This window comes from Castor canadensis, chromosome 7 (genome assembly GCF_047511655.1).
Source record: "Castor canadensis chromosome 7, mCasCan1.hap1v2, whole genome shotgun sequence".
Lineage (NCBI taxonomy): Eukaryota > Metazoa > Chordata > Mammalia > Rodentia > Castoridae > Castor > Castor canadensis.
Genome location: NC_133392.1, coordinates 143,979,894 through 143,998,687, shown reverse-complemented (window position 1 = coordinate 143,998,687; position 18,794 = coordinate 143,979,894). Strand labels below are relative to the sequence as shown.

At 44.9% G+C, this 18,794-nt stretch overlaps 1 long non-coding RNA gene across 2 annotated transcripts; it reads right to left on the bottom strand.

Moving 5' to 3' along the window:
• Nucleotides 1–204: 204 nt before the first annotated feature.
• Nucleotides 205–13,650, bottom strand: LOC141425003 (uncharacterized). 2 transcript variants are annotated; one of them, XR_012450029.1, is made up of 3 exons: nucleotides 13,427–13,650; nucleotides 2,068–3,086; nucleotides 205–560 (listed from the first exon to the last, which is right to left on the bottom strand). It is a non-coding gene; the product is annotated as an uncharacterized lncRNA (long non-coding RNA). The 2 variants fall into 2 exon arrangements; XR_012450028.1 differs by having other exon boundaries at nucleotides 205–3,086.
• Between the last annotated feature and the right edge of the window lie 5,144 nt (nucleotides 13,651–18,794).

The following is an 18,794-nucleotide window of genomic DNA, read 5'->3' as shown; positions in this document are numbered from 1 at the left end:
TCCTAATTGCCCATTCGATATGAACTCATCATTGGGTTGACACATTGATGAAGTTAGCACCCTCATGATCCAATCACCTCCCAACAGCCTTGGGGGAGGCACTTCCTATCCAAACCATAACATCCACCTTCACTGCCAGGATGGCAAGGGCCCTGAACCTGAAAAGGGCTCGGGACAGGAAAGAACAGACAAGACACATATCGAGAGAGCCAGAAGGCTGATGACCAAACTGGCAAATTTTTATTTTTCTCAGCAAGCTTTATACAAAAGAGGAAGAGACTTAAACATCAAAAACACTCTGACCTAGTTACAACCTTTCTGTTTTGGCCACCCTGCATTCTTACTGCCAGTGTCAAGGGAAACTATTTAGCGTCCTTCCCACTGTGATAGAGACTTGGTGCACCTGCAGATTCCGACCTTGTTGGAATGCTGCTAAGCCACAGCGACCTTGTCAGACTGTGGCTTTTGGTTCCCAACATCTCTCTTTATATTTTTTAATTGAACATGGTGAAGGTCCGCTGTTAATCTGAAGAGCTGGTACATGCCAATTCGGCGGATGACTGGAAATAGAATAAGTAAAATTAGAAAAGCCATTTCAAGCGTAATCCAAAAATAAGTGTCTTAATATGTTAAAGGGGTTAAAATGTTTTAAAGCATTTAACACCTGGGTGGCCACATCTGATGGTTGAATGGTAGGCAAATTACTGTTTTGTATGTCTAATATTTCTTGATGCAAAGCAACTAAATCTAAACTCAGGTTAGTATGAGACAGACTCCTTTTAAATGCTGTTTAATACATTCCAGCTCCACTGAGACTCATTATAAGGTTTAGCTGTGACACAAATCCATTGGTAGGAAGAGTGACAGTGAGGGAGACACGGGTTTTTATGGCTTGTTCCTTATTCCGATGCAACACAACTACTTATTTTAAGGGATCAAATCATGTCTCAATCTTTTTGTCAATAGCTTTTTGAGATATTATTGTTAAAGACACATTTTTAACCAAATGATTAACACAATGAGCTGTTTGGATACTTTGTGACAAGGTTACAGTGGATGCCACAACAGAAGCAATGAGTGACACCAGAGTCAATACTCCAGCAATAATAAGGCCAATGACTCTTTTGTGCCTGGTTAAATCTTTTTGAATTTCCAGTAAAGCCTGTACTCCTGGATTGTCATAACAAGTACCATTTATCTGCACAGGCAGCATAACTAAGGCAGGCTGCTTCCCTATCAGTATCCTTTTTTGATCTAGAGGTCTTGAGTTATTAATACAATTAGTTAAAATACAATGCTCACAGGTAATGTCATAGTCAGGGTAAGGGGTTCTATTACTACATTCAGCTATCGTGACGTGACCTTTTAGTAAAAGATAAGGTGGAGAGATACAAGCAGTTATATTATGATATACAATCTGATAGTGCTGTGTTGATGACACCGTCACAGGACCCATAGCTGCTACCAACCACCAAATATCCTTTTGCAGCACTCCAGAAGACATAACCAATATGGGTTAGATCCATCCTGTAGTTGTGACCCAATCCTCCTCATGGGTAGACATAGGTTGTCTTTGATACCAGTCCCAGAGATGTTCATGTGTCCCGTACCTATCCAAGGGTCGCTTAACAATTATTGGGTATGCACAATCCAACCAAGAAGGAGTTCCATAAAACTTCTCATCCAGATCAGGACAAGGAGAAAGGCTCACAGGTAGCCCTGGTTGATCAAGAGAATAATGACTGGGAAATCCCATCTTAATAATAGTATGTCAATGTAATTTAGTAAAATCATCTTGCGAGCCCAAGGCACTAGAAATTTGAGTAGTTAATTGAACATCCAAACATGCAATGCCATCATTCCAGGATAAACACAAAAGAGGAGAAAATGACCCTGGAGAATAAATGAAGGCAGCCCATTGATAAGGAATATGGGAAGAGTCAGAGCCCTCCAATAAAGCAGTATCGTTAGTAGAAATCTTGATACCGGTGTCACTCCATGACACAGGATGAAGAATGTGGGATTGGGGAAGTATGAACAGTAAGTTTCTCCAGAAGTCCCACACACCTGACAGGAGAGTATGGCAACCATGGCCAAAAACAAGGCCTCCGACGTCTGAGGTTGTGACGTACGTCGCAGCAACTCCTTGCCCTCTGGGGCCAACTTTTGACTTGACCCCAAGTAGGCAGAGGAGAGGCATGGGTATTATGTGCCTTCTTTACTGGACAAAGGGCAATGTCCGAGTTATTCTCATCCTTTTCACTCCTCAATTGATATCGTCCACCGCTTTGGGCATCACCGGAGAACTCACGATGTCTTACCAAACTTTCTGGAATCCAATGAGGAGAATCAGCATCCCTGGGGAAAATACAAAGAAAGCCTCTACCCCACATTAACATAGGGTCGGGGCCCATCCATTGATTTGTCAGTGGATCCTTCCACATGACCAGAAGATGAGTCTGTTTAGAAGGGCCCCAAAATCTTTCTGCTGCTGACTGTCCCTGTTTATCTACATTTTAAAAATTTAAAACAAAAAGAGTGTGATTAAGTCTATTAGCAGGAGTGGCATACTCTATTCCCCCTTTTTGTTTTAATAATTGAGCTTTAAGTGTTTGGTGTGTATGCTCAACAATACCTTGACCTTGAGGATTATAGAGAATGCCTGTTTTAAGATTAACACCAAAATGTAAACAGAAAGAAAAGAAAGATTTGGAGGTATAGTCAGGAGTATTATCTGTTTTTATGCATTTTGGAATTCCTAAAATAGAGAAAGCATGAAGACAATAGGCTACAACATCCTTGACGGCCTCTCCAGTTCATGCAGTAGCTACAAGGAAGTGAGAAAAGGTATCTATGATAATATGTACAAACTGCAGTTGGTCAAACTCAGGGATGTGAGTAACGTCCATCTGCCATAAATGGCCAGGTAACAAACCTTGAGGGTTGATGTCAAAAGTTGGAACAGAAAAATGCTGTGGGCACGAAGTACAGCTGCGAACAATCTGGTGTGCTGCTTCCCTGGAAACACCAAATTGTTTTTTGAGTGCGTCAGTGTTTTGGCGATGACGGGCATGAGAATCCTGGGCCTGTTGCAAAACAAATACCAACTGTGTAGCAGCATCTGCGATGGCATTTCCCTGTGTCAAGGGGCCAGGTAAATTAGTATGTGAACAGAGGTGACCAACAAAGCAGGGAACAGAACGGTGATGAATAAAAGCTTGTAACTGGAGGAACAGGTGAAATAATTCTTTATCTGCAGTTTGGGAGATCAATGCAGTTTCAATAGTACATAATACCTGATAAAGATATTGACTGTCTGTGAAAAGATTAAAAGCATAATTAGAAAGGATTTCAAAAGCAAGCAAAATAGCATGTAGCTCAACACGCTGTGCAGACCTAGGAGGGCAGTTCCTAGTGTGAACTCGTCCATCAGTGACAACAGCAGCTGCTTCTTTGGCAGAGCCATCAGTAAATATCAACCTAGCCTGAAGAATAGGAGTTTTGCGAATAATCTGAGGAAAAATAAAAGAGTTATTTTTGTAAAAATGGATTAATTTGTTTGCTGGATAATTTAAAAGAAATTTGTCCTGGAAAATCAGCCAGTGCTACCTGCCAGTCTTCTGACGATTGAAAAAGCCAGGATACCTGTGTTTTAGTAAACGGAACAACAATATCAGGGTCAAGACCAAAAAGCTGCCGGGCACGAAGACGGCCTTTTACAATAAGAGAAGAAATGAGGGTATGGAAAGGTGTTAAGGGGGTACGAGACCAAGAAACAGGTAAGTGCTGCCATTCCAAGGGCTCATGTTTCTGCCACAGTAACAGTTGGGGTATTCTTCAAGAGCAAATAAAGAGGTTCTGCAAGATCAATCCAGGTGACCTGCATCAGACAAAGGGCTTTAGAAATCATCTGTATGGTGTCAGTATCCATGGAGAGAAGGGGTCAGAGTCTCCCTTGAGGACATCAAAAAGAGTCTTTAGATCTCCAGTAGTTAGCTTTAAGGTAGGACAAATCCAATTAATGTTACCCAAAAGTTTTTGAAAGTCACTAAGTGTTTTTAAACTGTCAAATCTAAGTTGAGGGTGTGTTGGTTATATCCGGGACCATCAATATGTTTTAAATACGAATAGGGGGCTTGCTTTTGAACCTTTTTTGTGACAATACTTAACCCAAAAGCAACCAAAGCATGGCAAGTATTATCAAAGATAAGATGTAATTGACTCTCCTCTGAAGAAGCAAGAAGGATATCATCCATAAAATGAATGATGTAAGCATCAGGGAACTGCAATCGGATAGGAGCAAGAGGTTGAGCAATGAATTTTTGACACAGGATAGGACTATTAGCCATACCTTGGGGTAATACCTTTCATTGAAATCTATGCATGGGTTCCTTGAAGTTAATGGCTGGCAAGATGAAAGCAAACCTGGGACAATCATTAGGGTGTAAAGGTATAGTGAAAAAACAATCTTTCAAATCTATAACAATTAAATGAAAATGTAAAGGAATGGCACTAGGAAAAGGAAGACTTGGTTGCAAAGAACCGCTACTCTGCATAGTTTTATTAATAGCTCGCAGGTCCTGCAAGAGCCTCCATTTACCTGACTTCTTCTTTATTACAAATATGGAAGTATTTCAGGGGCTATTAGTAGGTTCACTATGCCCTTCTACACTAACTGGTGAGCGGCAGCTAACTTCTCCTTAGTAAGGGGCCACTGATCCACCCAGACAGGATTGTCTGACAGCCAGGTAATTGCATCAGCAGTCTGTAGTGGAAGAGTCATCAGGGCCCCTGTAAAAAATGTTTAAACCCCAAACCATGTTGATTATTTCTTTGGAGGGGCTCAGTGGGCTGAGTTATACCCTGATGCATGACACCCAGTCCTGCCTGTGGGTCAGAACCTTGATTTAACATTATTTGAGTAACTTGGGTATTAGGACTAACAAGCAATAGCCCCATACCCTTTAGTGCATCACATCCCCATAAATTATTAGGGAGACGTGATAGGATACATGGCTGAAAGTAACCAGTATTTCCCTCCAGATCCTCCCACTGAAGAAATGAAGAACTTTGATAAGGAGACTGGCTCTGCCCAATGCCACAAAGCTGAGTTTTGGCCAGTGTAAGGAAATATAGGCCCCAAAAGTGACCACATGGAGAGGAGTGATCTGGTCAAGAGATTCTTTATTGCCAGGTGGGAGAGGGAGAGAGCCAAGAGAGCGAAGCAGGAAGCAGGGGCTTAAATACCCCTCAGTGGGACTCAGCATGATCTGATTGGTTAGGATCTTATGGTTCATGCTGATTGGAGGTTGGGGCAGAAGGAGGATTCAAGCTAGACTTGAGGCGGGACTGTGACCCTGGGAGGCAGGACCCTGACCCTGGAAAACAGAAGCTTAAGCGTGCAGTAAGAACTGAAACCTATCGGCGCTATTATTGCCAACATTCCTCCCTTTTTTTTTTTGTTAAGGAAGGGGGGCGTTGTGTTCGCTCTGGCTTCTTCGAGCTGGCAAGGGGCGGCGTAGGGGAAGGGAGGGTTAGTTGGCAAACAGTGTTGGGGTGCTGAGCCTCATGATGGTGTACACCCAGGCTCTGAAAATGAAAATTTCCTCTTCCCTGAAGTTGATGAAGGTCCCTTGTAGCCATAGGTCGTAAAGAGTCTTGAGCCAATCCTCCGACCTCCGCATGGTAGGTATCAGTCAACTATTCTCCCACCCGGCAATAAAGAATCTCTCGGCCAGATCAGTCCTCTCCATGTGGTCACTTTTGGGGCCTATATTTCCTTACACTTGGTGCCGTGACTCGGATGGGGGCTCCACACTAATCCTGGTGGGATCCCCATTCCAACTCACCCCACGTCCACCCTGAGGATGTGACTGGCCAGGACTCATCCTCCCGATCGCCCTGCTTGCATCCAACACTGGACATTCTTTGGTGAGTCCACATACCCTTCTTGGGCTCCCTTTGTGGTCTCTCCCTTCGGTGTCTCCGGGGTTTTCAACACTCCCCCTGTTTGGCTATCTCTAGGCGGCTCAGGCGGTAGAGGGATTCCCTTCCTTGTCAGGCTTGGATCCATTTTGTCATGGGTCTCAGAGACCCGTTGTCAAAAAGCCTGGGTCCAGGTGACCCATAGCCCTTGGCCCATCAGCGGCACCTTGCAAACCACCTGAACTCAGTCACGGCTGATTCTCATGTGCTTTGCGTTTTCTCGGATATTTGTGCTGTGCGAGGACACTCCACAGTACATAATATCCTCCTCTCCCATTCCAGGACTGGGTCCCTCATAATGGGTGCCTCTACATCTTCTCTGCCGTCTGACTCCCCATTGAGATGCCTCCTCAATAATTTAGACACCTTGGGTTTGACCCCAGACGTAAAACCAAAAAATTTAATCTGCTTTTGCACTCAAATCTGGCCCACTTATCCTTTAGACAACCAAAGTCACTGGCCCCTTTTTGGGTCTTTAAATCCCAACCTTTTACAGGACATATAACTACTGTGAGCAATAGGGACGATGGGGAGAGATTCCATTATGTCCAAGCCTTTTCATACCTCCGTCTAAATCTGGCTCTCTGACTTCAAATCTTCCCTCTGTACTTTCTGTTCCCCTGCACAGATTCTATCAGCCTGTAAACCAGTTTCTAAATCAGCCAATTCCTCTCCCAAACCTCCTCCTTCCCCACGTAAACAGACTTCTTGCACTGCTTACCATACCTATCTCCTCCTATCTTCCTGAAAACCTTTCCCTGTCATGGAGTTAAGCAAGCCACTCCTTGCCAATTCTGGCCTCAAGGCAATTCCAGCTCTGAGAGAGCTCATGCTTTATTCGGTGACTGGAGAGTGGAGGTTTCATTTTGCTGAAAGCCTGCCAGTACCAACCAATGGGAGCAACCTGGAGACACAGGTGATGGCTAATCCCTTAAGCGCGTGTCATGCCTCCAGGCTCTGCCTTCCCCTCCCTTACCTAAGATGTCAGCACACCTTTTCTGCCTCCTCCATGGTCTCACCACATGTCCTCTGTCTCTGTTTGCCTTCCCTTCCCTGGGCTTACTGGGACCCTGCCTCCCTTGAAAAACCTGTAGCATGGTACCTTATGACTTAAGCTATTCCAACTAGTTTGCCAGGCCTCTCAGTCTAAAGTAACTTTAAATTAGCTGCTTTACAAAAGTGCTTACAAAAACCTGCAGCTGCCACGCTCACGCTCTAACTCCGCCCCCACAAGGGGAGGAGGGAAAGCAAATGGGCACACCTGTGCACAGGATGCCGGCTTCTGGACACAGCAAAAACACCTGCCATAGCTAAGAAAATCCATAGAGAGAAGACCCAGTACATCCTGGGCCACCAGCCACATGTGGCAAAGGCTGCAGTCTGCTGCCACTTCCCCTAGAATAAACGCGCACAGAGTACACGGGAAGGGGGGAGGGGCGACAGGCTGCAGAATCAGGCCTAGGCAGTCAGGGTCACTTGTCCCAGGTGTGTGTGGAGGGAGTGGCGCCTTGCACAAGTCCTGCTCCTAGCCCCACCTCACACCTCAGGGTATCAGACCCAGCCCTTGTAAGCCAATTGTTAGCTCGAGGTTATAGTTCCAGAAATAGCAAAATAGACATTACTGTGGTCTCTAAATTTCTCATTAAGAATTTTCTATACCTTTGGCCTCATCATAAATTTTTCCCTCCAAATATTAACACTAGTTGTCCCGTATGGCACTGTTACTGGCCTGAAATGCCCTCTGAATGCCCTTCTCTAACTGTACAAATGATTTGTTAAAAAGGTAGCCTTTATTAAAGAGGCTGCCTGCTGTTAGCTAAAAGACAGGATCACTAACGTTTTGTTCTTTCTAGATGGGATCTGCATCTTCCAGTCTTTGGCTGGTGGATATTGGAAGCTTTTACTGAGGCCTCGCCTCAGTATGCCTTGGGTGACCAAGAGAAGTGACCTTCACAGGGTTCTTTAAATTACAATACCATACTCCAATTAGACCTTTTCTATAAAAGAAAAAAAAAAAGTAAACTGAGGTCCCCTATACAAATTTCTCTCATTAGAAAAGCAATAGGTTCTGGCCCAGGCCACTCAGGTTGGAAAGGATTATAAGGCTCAAGCAGTAGAGTGCAGCTTACAACCATAAAGTCCTGAGTTCAAGCCCAGTACAGCCAAAGTAAGAAATAATGATAAAAATAATATTTGGGGCTGAGGAAGTAGCTCAATGGGAGAACGTCTGCCCAGCATGTGCAAAGCCCTGGGTTCAATTCCCCAGCATTACTAAAAAAAAATAAAAAATGGTAAAGAAGATAAGTGGCATTAATGTCACTTCAGCCATCTCATAGTAGAAAACATAGTTTAACCTAGACCAGATCCCTCATTCTTCAAGTGAGGAAACTGAGGCCCAGAACAGTTCAGAGACTTGCTCTCCAGAGTGTCAGGTGTCAATGTAAAATAACAACTTTACTTTACAGCAACAGCCTATCAGAAAGCATACCATGGTGGACTCAGAGTCACAGGTGAGAGAGGTTCTCCTCAAAGATAAATTTAACAGTCAGTCGCAGATATTCGTAAAAAACTCAGACTGTGGCTGAAGGGAAAAGTCATTGAGCCAAGTAATACAGCTAGCCATGTCTGTATTTATGGCTATGTCTGTATGTCCAGGACCTTAGTAACAGGAGAGAAAAAGATAAGAGACACCATGGCCTCACTGCTGCTCTCAGAGAGGGCCCCACCCAACTGGGGCCTGTATCCTGAACTTGATACCATGATGGACAGGAGGGGCACTTCTGCAGGGGGACAGCCCGGGAGACAGCCCTGCCCCCAGCTGGGACCCTGCCCTCTGCAAGGGTAACCACTGGAGGTCTAAGTGCCCCCGTCACCAGATGGAAGGCGAGGTGCCATCTTCTTTGGATTGATGGGTCTAAGCCTCCTGTCCACACTCCACTTCTTGGCATCAATGTTGAGGAGCCATAATGGCAGAAAAACAAAAGGCCATTTTCCTCCTAGACAGTGGAGCCCGTCTCTCTATTTTACCTTTTTCTCCTGGTCCCTGGTCCAATGACAAAAGTTATCGTTCGGGGCAAATCTGGCCAGCCCCTAGAACGCTAGTTTACCTGGCCTCTGGCCTGCTCTTGGGGAGACCTCCTCTTCTGTCACTCTTTCCTCATAGTACCTAAAACTCCTGTGTCCCTGCTGGGATGGGATTTACTAGCTCAATTAAAAGCTCAAATTCTCCTCCCCCCAGGCAGCTATCTCCAGTCCTCTCCTTCAGGAACAAATAGATCCCACAGTGTGGACTGATGAGATGAGTGTAGGGTGAGTCATGACAGCCCTCCCTATTCAAATAAAACTCAAAAATCCCTCACAGTTTCCACACCCAAAACAATATCCCCTCAAGCCTGGAGGATGATGAGGCTTTATGCCTATTCCTAAAAACAATAAGGACTACTAATTAGTTGCTCCAGCCCCTACAATAAATTTAAAATTCTTATAAAAGTTAATTTTAAAATATAAGTTGCAAAGTAAACAACTGGAAAGGATATAGACAGGTAATAAATGTATTTTTTGAGAAGTTAAAGAAAAAAGGAATGGGTTTTTGGATGAGAAGGGATTTTGTAAAGAAGGATTTGTCCTAAAGATTGTTTCAAATAGGAAGGATAAGGACAAACCATCAAAGGGTTTAGTATGTTGTATGAAGGTCTAAGTAAGTTTGAAAAGTGTATAATAAAGCTTCGGTGTGTGATAAAGTTAAAGTTGAATATAATCTAAGAGTTGCCTAAAAGATTTTTAGGGTCATGTCAAACTAAAATAAATCCTCTATGTCTATGAAATAACAAGGTTATCTTAATATTGTTCTGCTCTGAGTAACATCTACAAAAAACCATTACAGAGAAAGATTTTATCAAAGAAATTTGTGTTTTCTGCTGATCTTGTCAAGCATTAAGTACTACTAAATCAGAGTTCATTTACATATTTGCTTATGTGTCTTAAATGACCACCTTGTAACAGTGTTATGTTATACTTTATCTAAATATGGTACAAACATTTAAAGGTTAAAGGTGTCAATTTATATAAAATAATGAGGTAAAGCTCTCTTTTATCCAAGAGTGTTACATTTAAATCCTGACAGCTCCTGCCTCCCACAGGTCACCTACTTAGGTGTGGCCTTAAAGGGACAGACTCACTCCCTGAGTCATAAATGCATCAACCCAATCTTCTGTTTCCCAACCCCCATACCATAAGACAGCTTACAGCTTTCCTGGCAGTTATAGGATTTTGCAGAATTTAGATCCCTAGGTAGGTAGTCCCTGAACAAACACCTTTTTATGCTCCTCCTAATATTCCCATTTGGGTCTTAGATAATGTATGGCCACTCATTTGTCTCTCTGTAGTTGGAGGACTCTTGAAATTGTCTAGGGAACAACATCTCACAGTGGTTCTCCTGGCCAATGCCCGTCCTAATGCCTATGATCTTGCTCTCCTATTCTTAAGCCTCCTCCCTTGTGTCATACCACATGTCTGCTACTGCTAATCAAAAATGTAACCAGTTGTACCTCCAGGGATACCAACCTCTCCAAAACGCCAGGATAGTTGGCTGATACCCACCATGCTGAGGTCGGAGGACTGGCTCGAGACTCTTTGTGACCTATGGCTACAAGGGACCTTCATCAACTTCAGGGAAGAGGAAATCTTCATTTTTGGAGCCTGGGTGTACGCCATCATGAGGCTCAGCACCCCAACACTGTTTGCCAACTAACCCTCCCTTCCCCTACGCCGCCCCTTGCCAGCTCGAAGAATCCAGAGTGAACACGATCCCCCTTCCTTAACAAACAAAAAAGGGAGGAATGTTGGCAATAATGGTGCCAATAGGTTTCGGTTCTTACTGCACCCTTAAGCTTCCATTTCCCAGGGTCACGGTCCTGCCTCAAGTCTAGCTTGAATCCTCCTTCTGCCCCAACCTCCAATCAGCATGAACCATAAGATCCTAACCAATCAGATCATGCCGAGTCCCACTGAGGGGTATTTAAGCCCCTGCCCCCCCACCCTTGGCTCTCTTGGCTCTCTCCCTCTCCCACTAGCAATAAAGAATCTCTTGGCCAGATCATTCCTCTCCACGTGGTCACTTTTGGGGCCTACATTTCCAACAGCCAGGCAGGCATCAGGCCAATCAAACAAAGAAAGCAGTAAAACATCTGCTCCAGTATCAATTAACCCTGTAAGTTTTTTACCATTAATTTTAAGCTCTAACTCTGGATGAGAGTCTCTGATCTGTTGAATCCAATAAGCTTTATCGGAGGACCCAAACTCTTTTGTCCCCCAAGGTTGATTGGTTAATACCCTAGCTGAGCCCAAAAGATAAGGAATTAGAATTAGCTGCGCCAATTTTTGCTCAGGAGTGAGGGTAACAATGGTGGAGAGAGTACGAGCCATGACTTTAATTTCCCCCTAAAAGTTGGAATCAATTACGCCTGGAAAGACATGAAGTCCCTTCATGGTCATACCACCTTGTCCTAAAAGCAAGCCAACACTACCTGCAGGCAATGGCCCAAAAATCCCTGTAGGAATGGCCTGAGTGCCCATTTCAGGGGTTAATATGACTCTGGAGACGGGGCTGAGGTCCAGTCCCATACTTTCAGGGGTTGCTGGTTGAAGATCTGAAATCCCATGTTTGGATCCTGAGCTGAATTGAATGTTATTGCTGCCATTGTTTGAAGGGGAGGGCAGCCAGGCCCCTGAGGGAGTTTCCCTGCCATGGACTAGATTGAATAGGTGATGGGCTGGTCCTCAGCAGTATACCGAGAGCAACATTGATTTGCTCAATGCCGTCCTCTTCGCATCTCGGACAAAGCGCAGGAGGAAGCAGCATTTGTCCTCCAGCTTCAGAAGGAATAGGCTTGGAGGTTCCCCCTGACTTCTGAGGACACTGCTTAGCCAAACGTCCAGGTTTTCCACAGTTAAAACAATTTCCTTGAGACCACTTGCTGGATTGATGGATTGTTTTCCATAATTGCAGTGGTGTCATTATTGCAGTGGCCATAGCCACACCTTGCAAATAGGAAGGTCCTATGTCAGCAAACAATCTATTATAATCTGCCAAAATTCCCTTTTTTCTATAGGGCCGAATGGCCATTTGACAAGCAGCATTAGCATTCTCAAAAGCCAGTTGTTTACTAAGATCATTCCTGCTTCTCCCTCTACCACCAACCTTCCTGCAGCTTGCAACAACCGGGAAACAAAATCCTGATAGGGTTCATCTGGCCCTTGCCTGATTCTACTTAGCTCCTCTGTCTTTCAACCCGAAGAAGGAAGTCGCCTCCAGGCTTGCTCAGCCAAAGTATTTACCTGCCTATAGTATTCCTTGGGGAAATTCAGCTGTTGCTGCACGCTTCCCCATTGGCCTTACAGTTGATCAGCAGCAAAGGGGATCTAGGTGCCCGGATTCCTATCGGCTTGACCAAGGCATCTATGTTGAAACTCAGATCACCATAGCAGGTAATCACCTCCTAAAAGACAAGCTTTGGTTATAGCCTTCCAATCTTCGGGAGGCAAAGTCTCGCTGACCAATGTTTCCACTATTTCCAGAGTGAAAGGAGCAGTAGGTCCATACTGCGTCACTGCCACTTTCAGTTCTTTAAAAATTGTAAAGGGCAAAGCCTCATAGACTCGCTGATTCCCTGGTAACCGAATAGGGAAGCGATGGAATCCCCTCCTATCTTCTCCCTGCTGCCTAGCCTCCTGCATAGCCTTTTGTAAAGGGGAAAGATCAAAAGTCTCACAGTCACTTATCACAGGGCCCATATGAAGTGGCTGAAAAGAAACTACTTTTGGGGCCTTGGAGACATAATTTTTTAAGAAGGTGCATTATAGTAGGAGAGTCATGATACTGCACAGCCTCCTCTTCCAATTTGGCCTCTTTCTCTGGGGACAAGATATCAGAGTCAGGAACAAAATCTTCCTCCGGAGGATGACCAAGGGACTCATCGGGAGGTGGCAGATTTAGGTCCAAAAGAGAGAGAAAAGGGGAAGTTTGTATCTCAATTTCTCTCTTTGGAATCTCCTCCCGGTTGCCTCTCAGTGGCAGAATAATGACAACCTCAGACAGAGGATCAAGGCAATCTCTAATCAGGTTCCATAAAGAGAAGGCATCTAGAGGGACTCGAGTAGGTCCCTGGCACTATAATAATCTTTTATCCGCTGCCCCACCCTCTCCCATGTTTTCATGTTAACAGTTCCCTTATCAGGAAACCAAGGACACACATTTTGAACATAAGACAAAAACCTCTCTAATTGACTTTTAGACACTTTACAACCTCTACTACACAACAATGAACATAAAATTTCTGTAGAGAACCCACTCCTTATTTTCTTGTTGGCCCATTTCTCTCTCAATGTATCCCTGAACTGAAGCTAAAATTATGTTTGTGCTCCCCTCCGGAGCCTTCCTTACCTCAAGCCTCTATTCAGGTCCCTGTTCCGGTGCCATGTGCTGGGATCACAAGGGTCCTAAACCTGAAAAGGGCTCAGGGAAGGAATGAACAGACAAGACACATATCGAGAGAGCCAGAAGGCTGATGACCAAACTGGCAAATTTTTATTTTTCTCGGCAAGCTTTATACAAAAGAGGAGGAGACTTAAACACCAAAAACTCTGACCTCATTACAACCTTTCTGTTTTGACCACCCTGCATTCTTACTGCCAGTGTCCTTGACTAAGTATAAACTTCTTTGCAATCAAGGGAAATGATTTGGCGTTTCTTCCCACCATGATAGAGACACGGTGCACCTGCACATATCAACCTTGTCGGAATGCTGTTAAGCCACAGTGACCTTGTCAGACTGTGGCTTTTGGTTCCCAACACTTCACTCCATCTCTACTATCATCTACCTGATGAGCTCCAAACACCAGTGTCCAGTGCTGGACAAAACGTGTTTGTGCTGAGTGCTTAGCATTCCTAATCTCAATTAGCACAGTTAGTCTGAAAGGTCAGTAGCTCCATCCCCCATTTGTCAGGAAACTGAGGTACATTTGAGATCATTTGGCTTGTCCAAAGTCTTCTAGTTAATTACTGGCAAAGCCAGTATTTAAACTCCCATCTAACTATCCTGCTACCATCCATTGATGCCTGGCTGGAGGGAAAGGGCAAGAATTTGGATCTTGGAGGGGCTCCTACATTCTCCCTCTGTTAGGCCTAACTGTAGAGCTGGGAAAATAACCCCCAAGTTAGTCACCAGAGCTCTAGCTGGGAGGAGCAGGGATTATGGAGCCCAGAGGAAGGAGTCCAGGCAAAGTGGGCTTCTTTAATGGAAGAGAGAAGCTGGTGAGAGCGTTATCCTTTCTGCTTTCTGACTCCTTCCAGGCCTTTGGGAGTTTACTTGGCCTCAGAAGCATCCTGCTTCCCAGAATCTCTCATCAGAAATGATTTGTGGTGGCTGGACTAGTTTAGAGATGCCAGAGGCCAGGGCAGGCCCCAATTCCTGCTCCCAGCCTTCTCGTTCTGGCTCCCTGCCTTGTTATCAATGAGCCCATCAAACGCCTGGTGAAGGTTTGCCAGCCTACAGAGCACAGCTGGCCTCCTGGGTACTGGAATGGGGTAAGAGTGGAAAGTTTACTAACAGTACTGTCAAAATTACTATTCAAAGTCCTTCTAGGAGCTTGGTGTGGTAGCATATACCTCTGCAACCCCAGCTACTTAGGAGGCAGAGGCAGGATAGCAAGATTGAGGCCCAGCAGGAGCACCTCAAAACAGAAGAGTTAGGGGTGTAGCTCAAATGCTAGAGCACTTGTCTAGCAAGCATGAGGCCCTGGGTTCAATCCTCAGAACCACCCCCACTTCTCCCCCCTCCCCCCCAAAAAAATTCTGGCCTGTTTGTAGGACCACAAAGATTATGCAGAAGCCCTCCCAGATCTAGGTCAACTTCCTCCTGCCAGCCAAATTCACTCCTCCTCTGCATCCAGTGGGTCCACTTGTCCCTAAATATGCACACACCCAGCTATCTGCACTTACTGAGGCTATTTCCCTTTGCTTGTGCCGTTACTATTCCTTCATGGTGACTATTCTTAGGTTGGTCTGCTGAGTTCCTGGACTTTGATATGAAGCTACCATGTGCCAGTGGCTCACACCTGTAATCCTAGCTATGCAAGAGGCAAAGATCAGGAGAGTCATGGTTTGAAGCCGGCCCAGGCAAATAGTTCCAGGAGACCCTATCTCAAAAAAACCCATCACAAAAAAGGGCTGGTGGAGTGGCTCAAGGTGTAGGCTCCGAGCTCAAACCTCAGTACTGAAAAAAAAATAGAAGCTACCAGGCTGAGCTCTAGTGTAAGAATGTTCTAGGTAGAGGGAACAGCCAGGGGAAAGGCCCAAAGGCCAATACAGCTTTGTAGGGTCTGAGGAACAGAGAGCAGGCAGTAGGACCAAGTGAGCAGGGGTGGGGCAGGTGCTAGTCCATAGACAGCCTTCTAGGCTAACAGAAAGAAGCTGGGATTTATTTTTAAGTCTGTTGGAGGCCATTGGTCCTGGCTTAAAAATATAGGCTGTATTATCATTCAGGTATGGCATGGGTATGCCAAGTCAAGTCATCAGAGGATGACTGCTATTGAAAAGATGGCTTGTTCTATTCATAGATACCATATTAGGTCATGGGGGAAAGGATACCCAGAGAAGTGCTAGGACAGTCAGGAGACTGAGGAACTAGGGGAAACACAGACAGGATTCTTTATTGTGGTCTCGTTGGGAAGGAACAGAAGAAGCAGGCAGGCAGGTTAGGATTAGATAGTTTGGATCATTTCTAGGGACCATCCCTGGCACTGGTAATCAAGGCAAGGAATAGTGGTCCTGAACGTAAGCCAACACAGGAGGTGGGGGTGTAGGCTTTGGGCAGGAGTTTGTGCCTTTGAAAGGCCCACTCCAGGGCCAGAGGCCTACCTCTCTAGGGACAGGCTAGCTCTGGCAAGGCCTGGGTTTAAAGCATCAAAATGCACAAAGTGGGTTGGGCATGGTGTCTCACAAGTGTAATTCCAGATACAAGGGAGGACAGGAGGTGGAGGTAAGAGGATCAGAGTTTGAAACGAGCCAGGAAAAAGTGTGAGATGCTACCTCAAAACCAAACTAAAGCAACAAGGGGGCTAACGGAGAGACTCAAATGGTAAAGCACCTACCTAGCAAGCATGATGCTCTGAGCTCAAACCGCAGTACTGCCAATAAATAAATAAAGCAACAAGGTTGGGGAGAGTCACGTAGCTCAAGGGGTAGAGCGCTTAAAGCTCAAGACCCTGAGTTTGAACTTCAGTACAGGAGAACAAAAAAAAAAGGCAGAAAAGAAGCCATTATGAGTACAGAGGCAAAGCCAAGAAGGCAGGGTTTGTAGTGTAGCATGGTCTGGCTGCTGAGGAGAGTTTGTCAGTGAGACTAGAGGAAAGCAGAGACCTCAGCCCATTACCATGATTTTTAAAATCAGTGTAGATTAATTGTACAAAGGGGTTTCATTGTGATGTTTCCATAAATAATGTGCTTTGGCCAAATTCACCCCCCTATTGCTCTTTCTTATCTCCCCTTCCCCCTTTTAAAACAATTTTCAGTGGGTTTCGTTGTGTTCACACGTGCATATCGAGTACTTTGACATACTCACCCACCTTCTCCTTCTCCTCTTGCCCTTCCTCTGGTTCTCACTTCCAAACAGTACCCCCATTTTACACTGTGTCATTATATACTTGTGCAGTCTTTTTTTTTCTTTAGTTCTCAAGTCTGCATATGAGAGAAAACATGTGAAATTTGTCTCAGTCTGGCTTATTTTGCCAAACATGATGATTTCTAATTCTATCCACTGCAAATGACATGATTTCATTCTTTTTCATGGCTGAATAATACTCCACTGTGTGGATATATATATATATATATATATATATATATATATATATATATATACCACATTTTCTCTATTCCATTCACCAGTTGATGGACACCTAGGCTAATTCTGCAGCTAGGCTACTGTGAATATTGCTGCTATAAACATGGGAGTGCCAGTATCTCTATTCTACACAGACTTACATGTCCAAGAGAGGTATGGCAGGATCATATGGTACAATCACAGTGTATAAGGGGTTCTCCCCTCCCCCATCCTTGCCAACATTTGTTGTTTGTTTTCTTGATGATTACTATTCTGACAGGGGTGAGATAGAATCTCAATGTTGTTTTGATTTCTAAAGCCATGATCTAATTGCCAAATGATACCAACTGAGCCTAGGAAGGTGGGAATGAAGCTGGTGTCAGGGTTTGGACGAAGGTGTGTTAACAGGACCTGATGAACAACCAGTGAGGACATCATTTGGATTATGAGAGGCAACTACGGTCTATCTCATCCTTATTTCTGGAATTCACATCTGTGCTTCCTCTCCAGTCATGCTTCTGATGTTAATGGCTTAGTAAAGAGCTCCCAGGATTGGATTGGAGGCAGACAGAAAGTGGCCAAAATAGTGCCCCACACATGGCATGTACTCACCAAATCAACTTCTTCTTCCATAAGAGAAAATAGAAAACCCTGGCAGATCTGATGTCAGACAGATCAAGGCTTGAGTCACTGATCCTACCACCCATTAGTTGGGTGACCTTAAACAGGTGATGTTACTGCCTTGTATCTTCCCTCTAATCTGGAAGCAGAGATAGGAGGGCTATCTCTTCCAGTGGCCCCTGTGAGAACCAAATGTATGTAAGAGGCCCAGCCCTTGCAAGGGCTCCATCAATTATAATGGCAGTTATCACATATTAAGGAATGTCCAGCCTGCAGCCAGGCTCCCAAAGCCAGGTCAAGACCCAGAAAGAAACAGGACAGAAACCTCTTCTCTTCCTCCTCAGAGCCCACCTCTGGGTTTGCTTCCTGTCTAGCTGGATCTCAGACCCAGTTCCCACCCCTTTGTGGGACATCTTCTCAATGAGCCCACAAAAACTGTGCCAAGTAACATCTCTAAGGAGAGAGGAGAAAAGAGAAATAAATCCTCCTGCCTCTGCTTTGGAAAGCAGACTGTTAATTACCTGGGTTCCAGCAGCCTGATTGCTAGGTAACACTTGCCAGGCTGGCTCTACTCATTAACCCCTTGACAATCAGGACTGCTCTGGGAGGGTTTAGCAACTGCTCTGAGGGATGCACTCTGGAGCCTTCAGAAGGGGTCTAATTCAGGAGAAACATGCTAGAGGAAAAGAACAGAATGACTTTCAGGGTCAGGGTTTGAAATGCACTTTTTCACGGCTCTTGGCCAGCTCTCTGCCTCATGCATGTTTTTGTTTGTTTGTTTTTGTGTTACTGTGCTTTGAACTGAGGGCTTTCCATTTGCAAGGCAGGTGCTCTACCACTTGAGCCACATCTCCAGCCCTACCTCTGTGCTGTGAACATAGGACCCAAAGGAGTAGACAGGGCTCAAAACTCAGTTTGCAGTGTGATGCCTGTTCACACCTCAATCACCTCTGGCTATCTTTGGGTAATAGAAACCCATTCTACAGGAAGGAACGAGACCCACCTCCCAGGGAAGGGGAGCCCAGACCCTGGTTGGTGTCCAGGTATGGTTGCTTAGAAAGCAGACTTGGGTAGTCTACAAGTTTTTACCTGCGTACATACCTCTTCAGTTTGCCAAGCATGTCCCCAAGTGTCTCAGATGACAGTCCCACAATAAATCTGTGACAGTGATTCAAATCCAGGATCTGTTAGTCTCTAGCTGTTCAGCCTTGGGGCACCCACTTTATCTTTTTTTTTTTTTTTTTGGTGGGACTAGGGTTTGAACTCAGGGCTTTATGCTTGCAATCAATGGCTCTATTGCTTTAGCCCCAT